At 39.3% G+C, this 21,171-nt stretch overlaps 1 protein-coding gene across 1 annotated transcript in view; it reads left to right on the top strand.

Moving 5' to 3' along the window:
* LOC122792184 (microtubule-actin cross-linking factor 1-like) overlaps positions 1-21,171 on the top strand; it is a gene marked incomplete in the record, with an annotated part of 3,579,694 nt that overhangs the window by 1,954,203 nt on the left and 1,604,320 nt on the right.

A 21,171-nucleotide genomic window follows, 5' to 3' on the forward strand; every position in this document is an offset into this window, starting at 1 on the left:
CCCCCCAAAGGCCTTGACAAGATTTCTGTGGAATAAGCCCAATCAGTCATGTCAAAAATCAAGAACACATCATCTGTGTGCACTAATAATATACCAGGTTACATAATTAGCAGCACTAAATGTAGCCTCTCTGAGCACGATTTAAACCTTTTTCTGCATGAGCCTGGCCATTGGGTATGTACCCCCAAAATCTGGAGAACAGCCATCATAATGTTCCTACATAAAGGAGTCCCAGAGTGGATGCAAGTCAGTATAGATCTATCAGTTTTATCAGACATATATTATAAGCCTTGGATTATATTGGCTCGTTAATTCCAACATTTACATGCTCTTAGTCCTGGAGCCATATCAATTTGGCTTTATCAAAGGTAAGCCCTGTCTCCTTAACCTCATTAATATCTTCAAAAGAGTAACTGAAATGGTAGATATTGGTTATGCTGTCCATATTTTATACATGGACCTGAGCAACACATTTGTTATTTTCCATGCTAGTATCATTGAGACACTCATGAACCTGAATGTTAACCCATGTGTAGGAGAGTGGGGAGTAAATGGCTGACAGACAGAACTCACCATGTTAGAGTTTCAGGCACCACTTTGGAAACTAAAAATGTTACTAGTTTTATTCTGCAAGACTCCATGTTGGACATCTCCTATTTAATGGTTATTTCTCGGATCTGCAATACAGTATTCCAGACTTTGGCTAACTAAATTTGCAGATGACCATAAACTAGGGGTCGTCTCCCATTGACATGAAACTACTCCAGTAAGGCTCGGACTATACAAATAATTGCTACAAGGGCAACTAAATGTGAAAGTAAAAGTGCTGTCCACTTCAGTAACAGAAAAAATTCATTAAAATGTCACATCAATAACGTACTCCTCAAGACGAACTTTCTTTGGAGACCTAGTCACCCTTGTAGAGGATGCCCTTTCCTTTGACCAGCATGGCATTACTATAGTTAGAAAATCCTTCTGTCTGTTCTGCTTCATAATCAGGGGCATTGCATCCAGGTATTCAACTGCTATCCTCCCCTTCATTGAATACAGTGCCTCTTTGGTGTATATGTATCCAAACATATTGCTCGTAGGGAGAGACCATAGAGATTCATTCCAAGTAAGTCAGGTGCCTCAAATCCTTTAGTTTAGCCACACTGCCTAACTTAAACCCTCCCACTGTTTTCTCCTGTACACTCATCCTTGGTGAAGCCATGTTTAGGCTATTTAGCCTTTTGTGCAATGAAAGATCCAAAGCCCCTTTAACTCTTATGTTTTTGCAAAACAAGTGGTTCTTTAAACATGCATACAGCATACCTTAATCTCTTGCTACAAATTAAGGGGACACATTGACATGATTCCAGCACACCCTACACCTCTGTAATGAAGCACCATTGCATGTTACACAAAGTAGTGCCCTTACTGGCTTCATAATTAACCTTGACAATTGGATGGGCATTCACAAATTATCCACTTACAGGGAAACAAAACCATGTCTATGTGCATGAATCTGTACTTTTTGAACTGTTTTAAGTTAGGACAAAGCTGTAAAGTTGAAGTTTGTGTAGTTGGTTGTGTAAGTAAACATATAATTTTACACACACACATATATACATATACACACACACACACACACATATGTATATGTGTGTGTATATATATGTATATATATATATATATATATATATATATATAAATATATGTGTGTGTTTATATGTATAGATGGGTCTGTGTTCGTAACATTGTCCCTAAAACACGGTAGGGTGCACAATTTCAAAGTGCTATAACACCAAGTATCAAAACATTGCATATGCACATTTTAGCAGGGGGGCAAGCTGTTCCCCCCTACATCCCTTGCTAATTATGTATACCAACTCTGAGATTACACTACAGATGGAAATGGGCAAAACCCCAAACCCAGCTATACCTCAATCTCACACAATCACCCACATCCACTATGCAGTCTTTTGATGTTTTATGTTACTGCACTTAAATATTGTGCTGTTTCGATGTTGCAGGGATGATGATATGAATGTCAGTATTATGAACATTTGTTCTAACCTAGACTCATATATATATATATATATATATACATATATATAAATCACACAAACACACATATATATATATATATATATATATATATATATATATATATATATATATACATACATATATAGATATATAGATATATAGATAAAATATGTATATAACAGAACTAATAGCATTGCTGAGGAGAAGTTTAAAAACAAAGAGTTAAGTCATATGTGGTAGGAAAGAAAATGTCTGTCCTGTGTCTCTGTAGCAGTTGCATTTTTTTCTTCAACTAAATTACGTGTTAATCTTTGCCTGAATGGTGTAAAATCATCAGTTTGTCTAATTTCTTTAGGGATGGTATTCCAACAGGTAGATGCTACATTTGTAAATATGCATCTGAAGTAGCCAGATTTAATGATGGTCTAACTAATGTCAACATTTCAGTGCCTCTGAGGGAATAGCCCAATCTGTGGGCTGTTTTTTTTTATACAAATTATAAATATTATGTCAACCTAAAACAAAGAACCTTGACCACATAGCTTCATTTCCATAGACCACAGCAGTCCCATTGGTGCTTTCAACTTTAACTGCGCTCAGTTCATTGTTTTTAGAGTCCACTGTCTCCCTTCCTTAAGTTTATTTCTCTTTTAGTGTAACTACAGAGATCTGAGCCAGTAATTTTTCACAGCTGCACTACTGCATTCTGGCTTACTTTTTTCATTGTTTTGCTGATCTGTGAGGATTGTTCTAGAGCAACAAAATCAAGACTTTCATCTACTAGCCTAGGTCAGAGGCCTTCTAAACTGCACTGTCCCTTTTACTTATCACTGTCAGCAGATTTGTGGCTGTCTGTTAAGTTAGTGATTTTTTTTTTCCCCCTCTGTCTTTTTGCCAAGTTTTCAACCCACTTCATTCACCCTCACTAAAGCTTGGGCTCACTCCTCTCCCCTACCCCCAATTCCCACCCATCACATCATACTCTATGTTTAAATTTCCATAGAACCATCCATATGTTCCTCAAACCAATATCCAGAAGAAAACAGTCAGTAGAATTGCTCCCAATATTAACACCCACTCTTGTTTACCACCCAAAACTCTCTTTCAAACTGTCATAATCCTTGCCCCCAATAACTATTAAATTATATACGGAGTTCCTCAGGGTTCAGTCCTGGGACTGCTCTTGTTTGGTATCTGCTTCTCTGAAGTACAGGCCAACACTAAGGGACTCTGGCTAACAAAGTTCGCAGATGACTGCAAACTGGGAGCCATTATTGAATCCCCAAATTATGTGGATATTCTACAAAAGGGCCTTACAGAAACAGGTGATTGGTGCCAGAGCCATGGGCTTAAGCTCAATGCCAAGAAATGTATAGTTATCCCCTTTGGGAAAAAACATGTACCTGTGAATTACCACCTAGATGGCAGTACACTAAACACCAAAAGTGTGGTAAGAGACTTAGGGACACAGGTGGACAGTGGTCTCACTTTCGATAACCACATCGCCACAACAGTCAGGAAATCCTTCTATGTGGCACACCTCATCACTAAGGCCTTTTCATCCAGAAAAAAAGGAGGTCATTGTCCCACTGTACTCATCCCTCATTAGACCCATTATAGAATACAACTCCCCATTTGGTATGTGCCTTTCAAGACATCTGCAACAACTGGAAAACCGCAGAAATACCTCACTGAAAGAATCACAGACCTAAACCAGATGCCCTATGCTGACCAATTAAAAAAGACTCCAGCTATACTCTGTTGCATATCGTCTGCTCAGAGACGATCTCTGCTTAACATACAAGGCCATGTCAAACCCAGAGCTGTTGGACATGCTACACTTAGAAATCCTAATTCCACAGAGCCACACACTCCAGGGATCTAAACCTTGCCATCACAATGAACAAAACATGCTGGAGGGATAGGTTCCTGACCCATAGACTCCCCAGACTCTGGAATAGACTGCCCATACATGTCAAGCAGAGCACCTCTTTGGCCCTCTTCAAAAGGAACCTTAACAATTGGATGGGAGATGAGAAATTCACCCTGGGGATCACGCCAGTCATTCTGCTAGACACAGTTCCAGGGAAGTAAATATTGTGAGAAGAAATGGCCAGGGAATTGTTACGGCTAAGCTTGTATAGGCCCTAGGGCCGATAGGTTCATAGGCTGGTACTGGGCTGTCTACTACCAACCCAGTACCCTCCTAACATTTCTAATGTTTATTTACAACAAAGGTAAAACCCAAGTTAAATAAGATGCTCCTAACTCAGATTATTTTATTATTCCTCCTCACTTTACTAGCCGTCATCACCAATTACCAAATCCACCTCCTTCAAATACTTAGGACTTCAACCAGTCCTCACAAAGAATCTCAAAATCTACCCAGCCTGCCTTTCTCCAGAGCACCCTGTCTCTACAAACAAACTATATCTGATTTATCTATAAATGTAACACCCAAAATCAACCCCCTGCACGAGGACAATTGCACGGCTCCAAAAAGCAAATAAGATCCAGAAAAACAAATTGAGCCAGCAAACTGTGACCTGGAAATAACATTTATTGATTATAATAGCATAAAAACAAATAACCAGACCGGTTTCGGCTGGTAAGAAAACACAGCCTTCATCAGTGTAAACCAGAAGAGTCAAATGCTACAGTTTAAATACATACAAGTGCAACTCCATTGACTCATTTTCAAAATTGCTCATTAAGGCCAGGTGGGAACAATCCACCTAGTTTTACAATCCATTTATTTTCTTTAGAATCTAAAATAGAATGCCATCCGGTTTTGATGGATTTATTGCCCTTGACCATATCAATAATCATGAAAGTGAATTTTACAGTTTTGTGTGCCAGACAGTGTTTATACAAAGCGTAATTAGCTTTTTTATTTTTAATGTTACTTATGTTCAGAAATTCTAAGCCTGAGAGGACGAGATGTTTGTCCAATGTAAAAGGACCCGCAGGTGCATGTTGCCAAATAGACTAACCAGTCGCTACTGCAATTAGCAAAAAATTGGATGTCATAGACCATGGCACAATTTCTACTCGTAAATTGTTTAGACTTGGTGACTTTATCACAATTGGTACAGTGGCCACATGGGAAGCAGCCAACCAAAGGTTCACCAGTCAGTGTGGTTTCTTGCAAGTGAGTATGACCAGTGTCATGTGTATGTTTGTAATGATTGAAGCAAGATGCCAAGTTCTTACCTTTGCGAAATGAAAAAAGGCATCTGTCCGGTATTATATTGGCTAATTCTTGATCACATTGTAATATGTTCCAGTGTCTATGTATACTGTTGATTAATAAATCAGAGTTTCTGGCATAAGTGGTTACAAACCTGATAGGTTGTGGTTCATCCCTGTTCCGAGATTTGTAAGTTAACAAGTCCTCCCTTTGTAGTGTGTTGGCCCAGTTGCTGGCTTGCAAAACATGTCCCATCTGGTATCCCCTGGATCTAAATCTGTTGGTCAAGTCCTGTCTGTGTTCTTGAAAAGAGGCTTCATGGGAACAAATCTGTCTCATATGTATAAATTGAGATTTCGGGATATTTCTAGCAATGTGAGGTGGATGAAAGCTCGATGCATGGAGGACAGTGTTATATTTGGGGTACTTCCTGAAGACCTGTGTGCTTAAAGTATGATCAGGTTGTCTGTTGATCAAAACATCAAGAAAGGTAATGGTACTTGCATGATAGTTTGCTGTAAAATGTAGACCCCATTTGTTGTCATTCAGGTAAGAAATGAATTCAGTTAAATACTCCACATCTGCCCTCCATACCGTCCAGCAGTCATCCAGATAATGTCTCCAGATGTCGATTTCATCCAAATATATGTTATGGCTGTTGTCAGAAATGATTTGATCTTCAATGAAGGCCATGAAGAGGTCAGCATAAATGGGGGCAAAGGATGCCCCCATTGCTGCCCCCTTAGTCTGCCAATAGCAAGTATCCTGATGAAAGAAGACGTTGTTAGTGAGGACATGTTCTGCAAGACCAACCAAAAAAGAATTGAAATCTGGTTCATATAAGCGTGCCACATTTAACCAATGGGCCAGAGCTTCCAAACCTACCTTGTGTGGGATGTTGGTATATAGAACAAAGTCCAGCATAACAGGACCCGGAAAGCAACAGTCAGGTAGAATGCTGTAAATCCTTTTGCTTGGCCAATACCAACACAAATGCAGCTTAATAAAAAGCTTTTATTAGATCTACTTTGCAAAACTGTATACAATGTAAAACCAAGCGCTTTCTCCCGGTCGCTACCGGGCTTTATCAAGGTAAAACAGGTTGATAACTCATTTCTTTTAATTTATACTCTAGACCAGATCACATGATTCTATTAATTAATACATATTAATGTTTTAAAGTAAAATACAATAATATAAATTTTGATTAAAAACATTCTTATATCTAAAAATTACAAAAACACCGTTATATTAGATCACCGTACTTCCAAAACAAGTAAACGTACACCAAATAAAACCCCAAAACTTCTTACATTTTTCTTTTTAAATCTGTCATGCTCTTAAATTTAAAAGCATGTCATTAAACTCACACTGCTGCAAAACCAAAACGAACATCATTAAGCAAAATTATTTCAACTTTTACAATCTAGCTTGTCTCATTTTTAAAACACTGTTAATGTTGATGTTTTCATTCATACCGGGAAACCTACTTGCATCCAGCTTAAGTTGCCAGAATAATTCCCGGTATTCCAATTTGGTTTCCCAGCTACCACCTCTAACTTCAGGGGTAACTTAACATGTTAGATTTACACCAAATCCAGCTAGAACTCTAAAAAGAAAAAGGCCCAGTCCTATCCTTAGGAAACGGACCACAGACTATGGTTCATCCACTGATGACCCATCATCCTGCACAGTGATATACACTTAGCATCAGATTCACCGACCCCCAAAAGGACACAGGGGTTTGTCCCTTTAGGACAAAATATAAGCGAGGGGGGAGGAAGCACAGGAAAAATCAACAACATCCAAAGTCTGTTGAAACTATTAACGCAGAAATAAACAAGAATGCAAATGCAAATGTTCTAAATTTATCAGACTTTGTCTTGTCACCCACTCATTTATCTATTCTCAATAAAGGTCTTACTTTTATTCCTGGTTTTGTGGTATCTGAGGATGTCCTGGCACAAGACGTTATGTCTTTTTGTAGAATTCTAAATCTTAAGCTACAGTTTGGTGATGTGGATGGTAATTACAATACTGACAAATTTTTATATCACAAATCCAGATACCTACCTCCCATGCATCCCATTGTACACCAGTTTCAGAGCAGCATTCTCAAAGATCTGCACTATTCTAGCTCTGACACTCGTTTCAAACCTAATAACCTATCATTGAGTGAGAAACAGGCAATTTTCAAATTACAGAATAACAGGGGCATAGTCATCATTTCTGCTGACAAAGGTGGGGCAGTAGTAGTCATGAACTGGTCAGACTATGATAAGGAGGCCAAGAGACAACTTTCGGACAGACGCTATTTTGCTGAAATGTCAGGCAACCCCACTTTTAGATTTAAGAAACAGATTGATGGCTTTTTGTCCATTGCTAGGGATGAAGGTATCATTACAGCCAATGTGTTGCAGCAATTAACAATTCAGGACTCTGCTAATCAGTACATCTATTTTTTACCCAAGATACACAAGGATCCAGTTAATCCACCAGGTAGACCTATTGTGTCAGGTAGGGGATACATCACGGAACCACTATCCATATTTCTGACCAAATATCTGAAACCTTTATTGTCACGGGTTCGTTCCCATTTACAGGACACTACTGAATTTCTACAAATCATTTCTGACACACAGTTGGAACTGGGTTGGCTAATGTGTACACTTGATGTCAGTGCCCTTTATACCAACATCCCACACAAGGTAGGTTTGGAAGCTCTGGCCCGTTTGTTAAATGTGGCACGTTTATATGAACCAGATTTCAATTCTTTTTTGGTTGGTCTTGCAGAACATGTCCTCACCAACAACATCTTCTTTTATCAGGATACTTGCTATTGGCAGACTAAGGGGGCAGCAATGGGGGCATCCTTTGCCCACATTTATGCTGACCTCTTCATGGCCTTCATTGAAGATCAAATCATTTATGACAACAGCCATAACATATATTTGGATGAAATCGACATCTGGAGATGTTATCTGGATGACTGCTGGATGGTATGGAGGGCAGATGTGGAGTATTTAACTGAATTTATTTCTTACCTGAATGACAACAAATGGGGTCTACATTTTACAGCAAACTATCATGTAAGTACCATTACCTTTCTTGATGTTTTGATCAACAGACAAACCTGATCATACTTTAAGCACACATGTCTTTAGGAAGTACACCGAATATAACACTGTTCTCCATGCATCAAGCTTTCATCCACCTCACATTGCTAGAAATATCCCGAAATCTCAATTTATACATATGAGATGGATTTGTTCTCATGAAGCCTCTTTTCAAGAACACAGACTGGACCTGACCAACCAATTTAGATCAGGGGATACCAGATGGGACATGTTCTGCAAGCCAGCAACTGGGTCAACACACTACAAAGGGAGGACTTGCTAACCTACAAATCTCAGAACAGGGATGAACCACAACCTATCAGGTTTGTAACCACTTATGCCAGAAACTCTGATTTATTAATCAACAGTATACATAGACACTGGAACATATTACAATGTGATCAAGAATTAGCCAATATAATACCGGACAGATGCCTTTTTGCATTTCGCAAAGGTAAGAACTTGGCATCTTGCTTCAATCATTACAAACATACACATGACACTGGTCATACTCACTTGCAAGAAACCACACTGACTGGTGAACCTTTGGTTGGCTGCTTCCCATGTGGCCACTGTACCAATTGTGATAAAGTCACCAAGTCTAAACAATTTACGAGTAGAAATTGTGCCATGGTCTATGACATCCAATTTTTTGCTAATTGCAACAGTGACTGGTTAGTCTATTTGGCAACATGCACCTGCGGGTCCTTTTACATTGGACAAACATCTTGTCCTCTCAGGCTTAGAATTTCTGAACATGTAAGTAACATTAAAAATAAAAAAAGCTAATAATGCTTTGTATAAACACTGTCTGGCACACAAAACTGCAAAATTCACTTTCATGATTATTGATATGATCAAGGGCAATAAATCCAACAAAACCGGATGGCATTCTATTTTAGATTCTAAAGAAAAGAAATGGATTGTAAAACTAGGTGGATTGTTCCCACCTGGCCTTAATGAGCAATTTTGAAAATGAGCCAATGGAGTTGCACTTGTATGTATTTAAACTGTAGCATTTGACTCTTCTGGTTTACACTGATGAAGGCTGTGTTTTCTTACCAGCTGAAACCAGTCTGGTTATTTGTTTTTATGCTATTATAATCAATAAATGTTATTTCCAGGTCACAGTTTGCTGGCTCAACTTGTTTTTCTGGATCTTATCTATAAATGTCTCAAAACTAAGTATCCAAATTTATGATCAAATACCAAACCATGACCAAAATGTAACTGGCAACTTTTCCCTCTGTAAAATGTCAGTTCAAAAAATTAGCAGAGATATTCACCCCAACACTGTTCATAAACCATCTCTTCCAACCCCCAAATAAACCAGTCACTGAATGCATCTCATAAAAAAACAGAACACATGCTGACCTTACTAAATACGAACCTAAGAAGTACATGCCATACATGCCTACCTTCCACATACACTTCTGATGTAGTAAAAGCTGCTGAAACCTGGTTATAAAACGAAGTAAAGGATGAAAGGGTAATGAGATCCCCCCACAGATACAATATACTCAGGCATGACAAACAAAACAAGTGTGCAGGTGGTGTAGCAACCATCTGTAAAAATACCCTAACCATCACCTTCTTTCCACAGGAAATGTCCACATTTAAAAATGCTGAACTTCTGATAACATTCAACAATAGGAAAACTATATGTTTAATAGCAATTTATATACCACCAGGGAATAACATTGATACTGCTGAAAGCATCCTGCATTGGACATCCCAACAAATTAACCATGAAACTATCATACCTGGAGACTTAAATATAGACTGGCAACTCATAAATTCCACTACCCCCACTGAATTCATAACTTGTTCAACTTCAGACCATTAATAATCCCACTTACTAGAATCAGGTACATGTCAGGGAAACACTCACTATTAGACTGGATTCTTACAAACAAACCAGATAAAGTGATAAAAATAGGCTGCTGCTTAGCGTAAGTGACCACATACTAACATATGCTATTGGAACTCACCATAAGGTAGATAAAAATAGTATGTATATTCAGATACGAAATGCAACCAATTTCAGCAAAGATATTTTCAGTGAAACACTAAAATGATATAACTGTGTTGTACTTAGAACAGTGCCAGTAGACAGTGCTGTAGAACGCTTTAATAACAAATTTTTACAGACTTTAAGTAATGTAGCACCAGTACGTAATAAAAGAGTAAGGTCTAACTCAGCACCATGGCTGACAAAAGAAATAAAAAAATCATGACAAAAAGGGATAAAGCCTGGAAAAATGGTATAAAAATACAACTCAAAATGGCTCCAAGCAATTTAGATATCTTAGAAACCTTGCAAAACTCCATGTCAGACAGGATAAGTAAAGATACTATACCAACCTACAAGACAAACATAAAAATAGCCCAAAACTTTTTTGGTCATCACTAAAACTACTGCATCCTGGCAAGACCACCACTCCCTCTCCAAAAACAGACAATATGACAGACTTTATCCTCACACAGTTTAATTCCTACTTTATGCAATCAATATTATCTCTCATAAGACACTAAAATATCTGACCGCCTCTCTGTACCACTGTCCACTCAAAACCACCCACAGTGCTTCAGTTTTAGTTCAGTACCTGTGTCGCTCATTAGGAAGTTGTTCCTTAAATTAAAAACTACTTCTGTAGGTGTAGACCAACTACCATCAGACTGCCTGAAATTGTCCGCAGAAGTCATTGCCTTCCCTGTGTCCATACTAATTAATAGGTCCATAGTAGAAAGATGCGTCTCATCACTGTGGAAAAAATCCTACATCATACCACTGCAGAAAGGCGGCACATCCACTGAGTTTAAAAACTACAGACCAATAGCAATTCTCTCCCCATGTCCAAAGTAGTAGAGAAATGCATCCATATTCAGCTGATGCAGTAACTAACCTCAAATAATCTGCTCTTAGAAACACAGCATGGTTTTGACCTCAGCACAGCACCACTACTGCTCTACTACATTTACCAGTATAATAAAATAACATAGTAATAATAGTCTGCTTGTGTCCAACACGTTCTTGTACTTGTCAAATGCATTTGATACTGTTTCGCACTAGCAACTTTCAACTCTCCTCAGTAGGACTTTCACAGTACTCCTCATGTGTTTTAGTTACCTATCTGGAAGGTACAAGCCATTAAATGGCAACAAACCTGCTTACCCTTTCAAACAAATGTGAAAACGACCACCACCAACACTGGAACCACAAGAAAAGACACAGATGTCTGGAACTGGTCCCCAAAATTTTAATGGATAAGCGTTTTCGTCGAGTTAAGAGCAAGACTTCATCAGATCAATTTTAAAACTACACCAACCCCATTTAAATACTAAAACAATCACATGACTCCATTCACTTAACATTTAAAGAGATAAAAACAAATATAAAAATAATGTTTCCACATAAGTTAAAAAAAAGCTTCAGTCACAAGAATACAAACATTAATTAATACAGTTTGAAAAAAATATAAATTGCATATGAAAATCAAGACATTGTATATTTTGTAAACTTCTATGAACTATATAAGCAATGTATTTGCCTACACTGTGCCCTCAATTTTAAAACACATCCAGTGGATGCCATTTCATTTAATCCGAGGTACCCAACTGCTCCCAAACATAAAATCCAATAAAATTCCCAATAACAACTGCCATGGGCCACCCCTCACATTATTCTGAACTTGTTCAATGACAAATTTAAAATGGTGCCTTAGAAATTCAAGTATGTGCCTATAAAAGAGCATTGGTAGTTTTCTTTACCCTGATGTCATAATTTGGCTCATAAATACGATTCTTTAGTTTACGTTCAGTTTTTCCTAAATAAAAGGCTCTACATACTTGGCATAGAACCCCATACTCTACACCCACACTATTGCAATTGTAGCTACCTCTCACTCTCAAAATGTAACCATTGATATCAAACAATTCCCCAACATTAATATACATGCAGTAAGGACAACATCCGCACTTATGCATTTGTGGGGTTTTTGCAAATTCTTGTTTACTAAGGGTTCTTTCCACCAAGTTCTTTAAATTTGAGCCTCTTTTCCACACTAGGGTGGGTAATAAATTGCTTATGTGGTTCATAGAAGTTTATATAATATACAATGTCTTGATTTTCATGTGTAATTTATATTTTTTTCAAAATGTATTAATGTTTCTATTCTTGTAACTGAAGCTTTTTTTGCTTATGTGGAAGCATCATTTTTATATTTGTTTTTTATCTCTTTAAATGTTGTGAATGGAGTCATGTGATTGTTTTAGTATTTAAATTAGGTTGGTGTAGTTTTAAAATAGATCTGATGAAGTCTTGCACTTAACGTGACGAAAGCGCTTATCCATTAAAGTTTGGGGACCAGGTCCAGGCATCCATGTCTTTTCTTGTGGTTATCCTTTCAAGCAGTTATAAAGGTGTCACTCAGGACTCTATACCAGGTAATTTCCTATTTTATATATTTATTAATGAACTCCACACCTCCACTCACCATGCTAGTTTAATTCAGTGTGCAGACGACTCAATAAAGCTGGAAGACATTACCAAAAAATATTTTTCCTCTGTAGAAACCTGCCTTAATGAATCTAAACCTCGTACTCAACCCCAAGAAAATAAAGTTAATGCTTTTTACCTCAGAAATTTGCCAAAGTCAAAAGTTTTTTTTTTTTACAATAAAGTCAGCTAATAATACTGTCAGGGTCTATATTGAATTAGCGAACGCTTAGAAAAGCGAATGCTAATTCATCGACCCCTATTAAGCAAAAGCTTACAATCTCGAACACCCGGAACAGCGATTTTTTTCACAGGGGAAAAAAATCGCTGGGCCGGTTTCGGGAGTTTGCCATTTCCTCCACTGTCGTGCAATCTCGGAGTTGATATATTTAAGTAGGGGGGTGGGGGCCGAAGCCCCCCACATTATATAATGTTTTAAGTTTTTTGTGGACCAGTGATTTTTTTTTTCCCTGTGAAAAATATCTCTGTGCCGGGTGTCCGAGATTTTAAGCTTTCGCTTAAAAGGGGTTGATGAATTAGCATTCGCTAATTTAATATAGACCCTACTGTCATTGAAACTGTAACTCTCAGTAAACTTCTAGGCGTTATAATAGATGACAGTCTCAAAAATGATCAGCATATACTGCACACCATTACATCTACTCACCAGAAACTAAGCTATCTTAATAGGATCAATAGATTCCTTACAGGTACTGCAAGAAAAACTCTGGCCACCACCTTCTTATTGCTGACCCTCATATGCTGCTCCTATAATAACAAATGTGAACAATACTCAAAGAAAGAGACTTGTCTTCTGCTACAATAAAGTAGCTAAATTTCCCACCAGTCTCCCTCATAGGACCCACCATTGTCATAGCTTAAACCAATTAAACGGGCTTGAACTACACAACTACCTAACATATTCACAATTAAGTACAGCACACAAACTCATGCTTCATCCAGAAAAATCCCCTGCACTACATAATGTATTACTGACCTACTGTCCAGCAAGGGACCTCCACTCTAGTAACAAATTCTTATTACTTACAAATAAGTCAAGTAATGTTGCAGGAGACTCGCTGTACTACCAGTACGTTGCTAAACTCTGCAGTCGTATCCCCACACAAGTAAAACTCTCAGACAACTCAGTAGTTTTAAACTACTAACAACTTAATCAATCCTGGTTCTGCACATGCTCATTTCAAGGTTGAGACTGTGTTCACCATACAATACTCTCCGAATACTCTCCTTAAACAGAATGCACTCAACCTCTCACTGAAATGACAAAACAATTTGTATATGTAACTGCTACCTGTACAATCCACTAAGTTGCACATAGGCTTTTTCTTTAGTAACTTCCACCTCTGTAAAATCTTAGAATGTACAAATCTAACTACTGTTTGTGTATAAATGTAAATAGAAATGTAACTCCTCTGTGTTTAACTGGAACTTAGTATAATGCAATGTAAGCAAATGGAGATTTTCTTCCAAGGCCTCCACTGAAAATGGGTACCCAGTCGGACCTTCCCTGTAAGAAAAAAAGACAAATAAATAAGTTTGAGATCATTCAAATCTGTTTTAAAGGGGGACCATTATCTTTTTTGCAGTTGTCCCTAGCTGAAACAGGTACACATGGAGAGCATTGTGCAATCATGTTCCCTATGGTTAGTTTAATGAACAGATTTAAGACTTTTGTTTTCTGTAAGTGGTGGAGCAGAGTGGAGTTTTGCTGGCACAGCAAAGTAATGATGAGGAGACAGCAGTCTAGTCTGGGCAACAATATACTGATTGCTAAAGCTGTCTGGCTGTGGATATTTTATATGTTACCTTAAGCTGATTTAGTAACTTTTTGATAGTTATTGAGGGTAGTAAAGAAAAGATTTGGGTCGAGTAATTCCTAGATTTTTCTATGATGTAACAGGAAGGATTGCTTTGGTGGGGTCTTAAATTGTAATGATGGTGGCATTCTTAACCCATAATGGTATACCAAATATCGTACAATTAGTTTTAATTGTGTTTACTGCCAGTTTTACGATTAGTCAGTTCCAGAAAACATGACCATCCTGCAAGGGTCATGGAGACAGACTGCCGATCTTTATCTGACTTAATAGTAACAATGTCATTTGCATAAATAAGACAATCCCAGGGAGATCCCAAGGAAAGAAATGGGCCTTGAAGAAGAATCCTGCCTGTGCCTTCTTTAGCTCTGCGGATGTTCCAAGGCCATAGAGTTTTTCGAGCTTTCAAAGCTTGCTAGTACCCTGCCTCAGGCCACACCTCCTTTCGCCAAGGAAGGCCATACCAAACAGTTCCAGAGTAAATTTTGGGTACCCATTCAGTCATCTAATTTATGTTTAAAGGAAGATAGTGAGCTACACTACTAAATGTGCAGGGGCACTTTATTTCAGAGTTTTGGTAGGTGTTGGATTGTAATTCTGTCCCTCCACCATGTTTTATTTGTTTGTTGGTGAGTACTTAGATCCCTGGTTCTAGCATTTGTAGAGATATTGGACTTGCAAAGAAAGAAAAGGTCGTAAAACTAATCAACCTGCTTTTAATGTAGGTTAACTGACAGGACAGAGCTTGGAAGTGGATAACATGATGATACGGAGAAGGCTGGACATCCTATGTATCCAAGAGACAAGGTGTGAGGCCAGTGTAGCAAAGCCACTTTGCTTATGATCCAGAGTCTACTATTCAGGAGGAGGACAGTCTAGAAATGCTGTGAGAATTCTGGTGAGAGATGGACTTTAGAAAACAGTGAGGGATGTCATCAGAATTAGTGACAGACTCATGGTAATCAGGCTCCAGCCTAGTTGATAGGGCAGTATTCATAATCTCAGCCTATGCCCCACAACAGAGTTGTGATAGTGAGGAAAAGGGTGCATTCATACAGCAGTTGCAGGACCTACTAGATAAAGCAGGACAACATGAATTGGTGTTGATAATGGGTGACTTTAATACACATATTGGGACAGACACAACAAGATTTGAGGACTGCCTGGGTCCACATGGGTGGGGAAGCAGGAATAAAGGAGGAGAGGCCATTCTAGATTTCTGTCTGGCAAACGGCTTGATAGTAGCCAACACATAGTTCAGACAGAGAAACCGTCAGAAGATTATTTACAAGAGTGGCCAGTATCTCTGCTGCTGAGTTAGTCTCCTTCGATTTTTTTTCATAAATAAGCAACTTCAAAAATGCTTTCTGTTCTCTGACTGCTTCATTAAAAGAGAAGCATTTTGCTAAGACATTTCACTGACAAAAGAATACCATCAACACAAACTGAAGAAGCCTGCTAGTCTTTAAATACGGTTCAGTCCTTGATAGTGTTGTCTTGAGTTTGTGGATAATGTTTCACTGAAAGAATGGATCAAATGAGATTCATAGACACCTGTCAGATGAGATGTACCTCCTTTATTTCAGCAGATGGTAAGGGGCACAAACAAGGTACATCTCTGGCTCTAGCCATGAAAATTGTATTTCCATGGTATGGAGCAGCCTCAGCCCCTAAATGATTAAATTGTCCTTTCTGGTGACTAGCTTTTTTCAAGGGAATGATCTGCAGAGTCACCCAGCCATATGCTGGTCGTACTCAAGACTGAAGACTCCCTTTCTAGCATTTCCCCTGTGTGCAGCAGTGTTTGTAAATTAGGGTTGGAGGTGGGGGGTGCAGATCTGTTAGGTCACCTTACACCAGAATTTGTAGCTCAGATGTAGGCATCAAGCAGATATAATTTGGGGAAAACTTGAATCAGCTGAACTAGGGGACACCTTTAGGAAAAATGAGCTGATGTCACAATTGACCTTAGCATAAGCATATCATGTGGATGGTGTCCGTGCCAGGCATGCTTCGGGAACTGGATCCTTGTTGCCTGATTTAATGTATGCACCCATCAGATTTGCTCCTCTGTGAAACCCAGTTAATTTCTGGGATTGGTGGAAGGGATCTTTATTAAAATATCAAATGGCCACAACATCGAATATCAGTTCATCTACGCCAGAGCTTTGAAGAATACAGTTGTCAAAAGCTGACTTGTCGAATTTCACCTAATCGAATTGCAATAGTTGGCCAACAGCTGAGACGTTAACCTCTTAAGTGTTACTTTTGATATTTGTAACATGGTAGTAAGTATTTGTATTCATTCCGAATTAGGAGCAGATTTCTGAGCTGTTGGCCAACTATTGTGATTCAATAGACTGAGATTTAAACAAGTTAGCTTTTGACAATTATATTCTTCGATGCTCTGGTCTCAGTGAACTGGGATTCAATATTGTGGCTGTTTGATCTTTTAATATAGAAACAGTGGAAGGTAGTGGACTGTCTCGCACTGAGGCTTCTACACAAAGTCTGAAGAACTGGAGGCCATTATGTCTGAGATAGACACGGATGAGCCTTCATACCCTATAGGGCTTATCCCAGTGACCTCTATTTGGAAGAGTCTGTGAGGCTCACTAGGTCTTCTGATTCCTTTTCCTCACCCCCTTCCAGAAATGTCTGAATGTACATCTGTAGAAGAAGAAACAGCTTTGGGTAATTCCCTTGGGGCGCCAGCTATCAGAGAGATGCTATGTATTAGCACCACTGGCATAACCCAGATCATCTTCTGTGGTTCTTGTAAAGGCAGATACTCTTTACAAATCCCCAGTGGATGAGTCTCTCTCTCTGATCAGGCATTCACAATCCAACACCTCTGTAATATGTTTGTTGTGGCATAGAACTCCAAGTCAATAGCATTTTGTCACTTTGCTGCCTTGCAAAGAATTTAAAGCTACAGAGAGGTGTTGTAACACAGTGTACTGTTTCACTATGTTTGGCCTCAGAGCTCTCAACTGTTCATTACAACTGTCCAGTTTCCAATCTTGTCTAGTGGATCAGGGACTGTAAAGGTTTTACTCATTCACTGAATCCAGACATAGGGAGACCCTGCTTTGGCCTCCAGATCAGGCTTCCTGTAACCCACTGCAGTTTGGAGTGTGCTTATGTTGTGGCTAGGTCTGTAGGCTTATCTTTGTGTCTACAGCGCCTCCAACGCCCAAGTGAGAACTGCTCTCTCCAAAGCAAAAAACACAGCATCCATGGGACCTGATGGTGTCCCCGGCTGTGTGCTCCACGAACTCAATGAGGAATTAAACCCACAGATAGGACAGCTGTTTAATCAAAGTCTTACCTCTGGATCGTGCCAGGGGTGGCACTGCAACTGTGGTCCCACTTCACAAAGGCGGTGCCTCCACCGACCCTGGAAATTACCGGCCCATTAGCTTGACGAGCCTTATCTGCAAAGCCATGGAGAGGATCATAATGGACCTCATAAATAAAGACATAGGGAATTTGCAGACTTTGGATCCAACCCAGTTTGGCTTTGTCAAAGGCAGATCATGCCTTTTAAACTTGGTTGACTTTTGAAACAGTCACCAAAGCCATTGATGAGGAAAGGCAGTCCATACAGCCTACCTCGATCTGGCGAAGGCCTTGATACAATACCCCACTCGGGTATCATTGAAAAACTCATCAGCTTAAATGTTAACCCATACATCACAAGATGGGTTGCAAACTGGCTGAGTGACAGAACCCACAGGGTCAGAGTTGCTGGCGCCATGTCAGACTCAAAGCCTGTCACAAGTGGTGTCCCACAGGGCTCAGTCCTGGGCCCACTCTTGTTTGGCATCTACTTTTCCAGTACAAGCAAACACAGTAGGGTTATGGCTGACAAAGTTTGCAGATGACTGCAAACTGGGCCATAGTAGAAAACACATCTGACACAGATATCCTTCAGAAGGGTCTCACAGAAGCGGATAACTGGTGCCAGAGCCACGGCCTAAAGTTAAATGCCAAAATGCATAGTCATACCCTTCGGGAAAAACAAGGTTACCCTAGCTACCAAATAGGTGGCAATCCACTGAGCACAGAAGAAGTCATCAGGGACCTGGGGACCCAGGTTGATAGTAGTCTGTCATTCGACACCCATGTAGCTAAAGTAGTTAGGAAGACCTTCTACATTGCCCACCTCATCATGAAGGGATTCTCATCTAGATCAAGGGAGGTCATAGTCTCCCTTTACTCATCACTCATCAGACCAATGATTGAGTACAATGCCCCATTCGGAATGTATCTGACCCGACACTTGCAGCAGCTGGAGAGGCCACAAAAGTTCCTCACCAAAAGGATAAAGGGTCTCAAAAATCTGTCCTATGCTGCCCGACTGAAAGAACTCCAGCTCTATTCAGTCGCTTACCGCTTGCTCAGAGGTGACCTTTGCCTAACATACAAGGCCTAACATACAAGGCCATGTCAAACCCAGATTTGATGAATATGCTTCACCTCAAAAAATCTAGATCCATCAGAGCCACAAGGGCGGGAGACTTAAACCTCGACACGGCTATTAATAGGACGTGCTGGAGGGATAGATTCATCACCCAAAGACTCCCTATGCTGTGGAACAAAATCCCGGTATATGTGAGGCAGAGCACCTCGCTGGCCTTGTTCAAGAGAAATCTTGACCAATGGATGGGAGATCGCAGATATACCCCAGGGATTACCTCAGCATCACTGCTCGACAGAGGCACAGCAAAATAATGGGTATAGTTCCCCATACTAAAGGGGTGGCGTAAGCCACAAAACGATGGGCTAGGCTTGTAAATGCCCTCGGGCAGATAGCCTAGTATGAACCTATGAACCTACAGAGAGTGGTTTGGCTGAGGCCCTCTTCCCTAAAGGAGGAGCTCAAAAACTCCATCCTGAATGTGCAGTTCTTGGTGGTCTGTCTGGCCTGCCATCTCAGAACTTGGTGGATGACATCTTGGAGAATGTGGCCTTCACCACTTTAGATTAAACTTCAATTCCCGTAAATCCCTTCCCTTCTTCAAGACCTTTCTAACCCTAGAAGAGTAAGAAGTCTCCCTGCAAACCTAAGAAGCTTTTAAAGTGCCACACTGTTTTGATCCCTCTTGTGCTGGCCAAAGCACATGTGAGAAAGAGTCTAATAGCCCTGTTGTAGCAGAAACATTTTCCTAGCAGACCATTATTCTTGATACAGTGAATGATATATTCATGTTTAAAGTTTAATCTTGTTTGGTGATTGAAACCTTGATGGTACATTATGGATTTTCAGAGCCCAAATATTTGTACTTCCTTTGACTGGTCTTAAGTATTTTTGTGATATTCAAGACAGTTCTCAATTTGGCCCCCTTACCAGCCTTAGTTAGGCTTTGGTGTCAGTTGTGGCTATAATTATATCTGGGTTACGAACTTTAATTTTTTAGCATCTTTTCTTAACATCACACATTGCATAGTGTCACTAGTACACATTCAATTATAAAAAAGAAAAAAAAAATAACGATTTTTTTTTCTTTTGGACATATTATACAAATATGATTTTTGTCTGAACAATTCTGGTAACATTACGTGGATTACTTAAGCCCTGCCTTCACCGAAGTATCACTCTTCCTGAAAATTATTCTGTCTTAGTTAAAATAGTTTGCTCCCCCAATGTTTCTGACAAAGTACCCTGTAGGGAATTTATAAAATCTATCAACACATTACATTTCCAAAAAAAAAAAAGAATGTTCCCAGAATTTCTCTCTCTCTCCTGTCACACCTCCAGCAGTTGCTCTCTTCCTGTTAGGATTACCACCTGTCCCTCTTTGGGCAGTTGTGTCCTGCAAAAAAAAAAACCTAAAAAATGATAAATGTCCTGAGATTTTAAGACAAAGTATATTTCTTAAGTTTTCTTTAATAGTTGCGTAAAAGCAGTTATTTTGTATAGCATAAACAACTCAAATGCTACAAAAAATAAGCTTTTAGTTTGGCAAAAAAGTGAAGTTCTGTCTTTTGCACTGGCCATGGGTTTGTTTTGTCTTGCAAAATCTCACATTTCTACAAAATATGTCCCTCTTTGGGCATTTGAAAAAGTGGCAACCCTACTTCTTGTGGAAAAATTCTCTGAAGTGTACTTGGGGTATAAAAATGCCTATGCAAATCCTTCCTTGCAAAAATCCCAAACCTTCTAGATTTTATTGCATATTTTGGAGCCATACAAATATCCTGCTCTTATTTCTTTGTAATTGCCTTCCCTTTCTTATTCCTCGGTGTTTTTTAACCTCTTCTGATTGAGCTTTTGCTCACTTTTTTGCCTGCACGCAAAGAGCTTTGGTTCACATTTTTGCCTGCACACAAAGCATTGGCTGAACAGAAACCATCGTGTTGCCCTTCTGTGGGGTGAGCCTGCACACAGAGCATTGCCTGAACAGGAGCCATCGTAGATTGCCCTCCACCTGGTTCTTCCAGCTCCTGAGCTACTAATCAAAATCAAATCATTTGGGTTGTTGTCAGGGGCAA

Source organism: Protopterus annectens, chromosome 1.part2 (genome assembly GCF_019279795.1).
Source record: "Protopterus annectens isolate FY-2018-M chromosome 1.part2, PAN1.0, whole genome shotgun sequence".
NCBI classification, from domain to species: Eukaryota; Metazoa; Chordata; order Ceratodontiformes; family Protopteridae; genus Protopterus; species Protopterus annectens.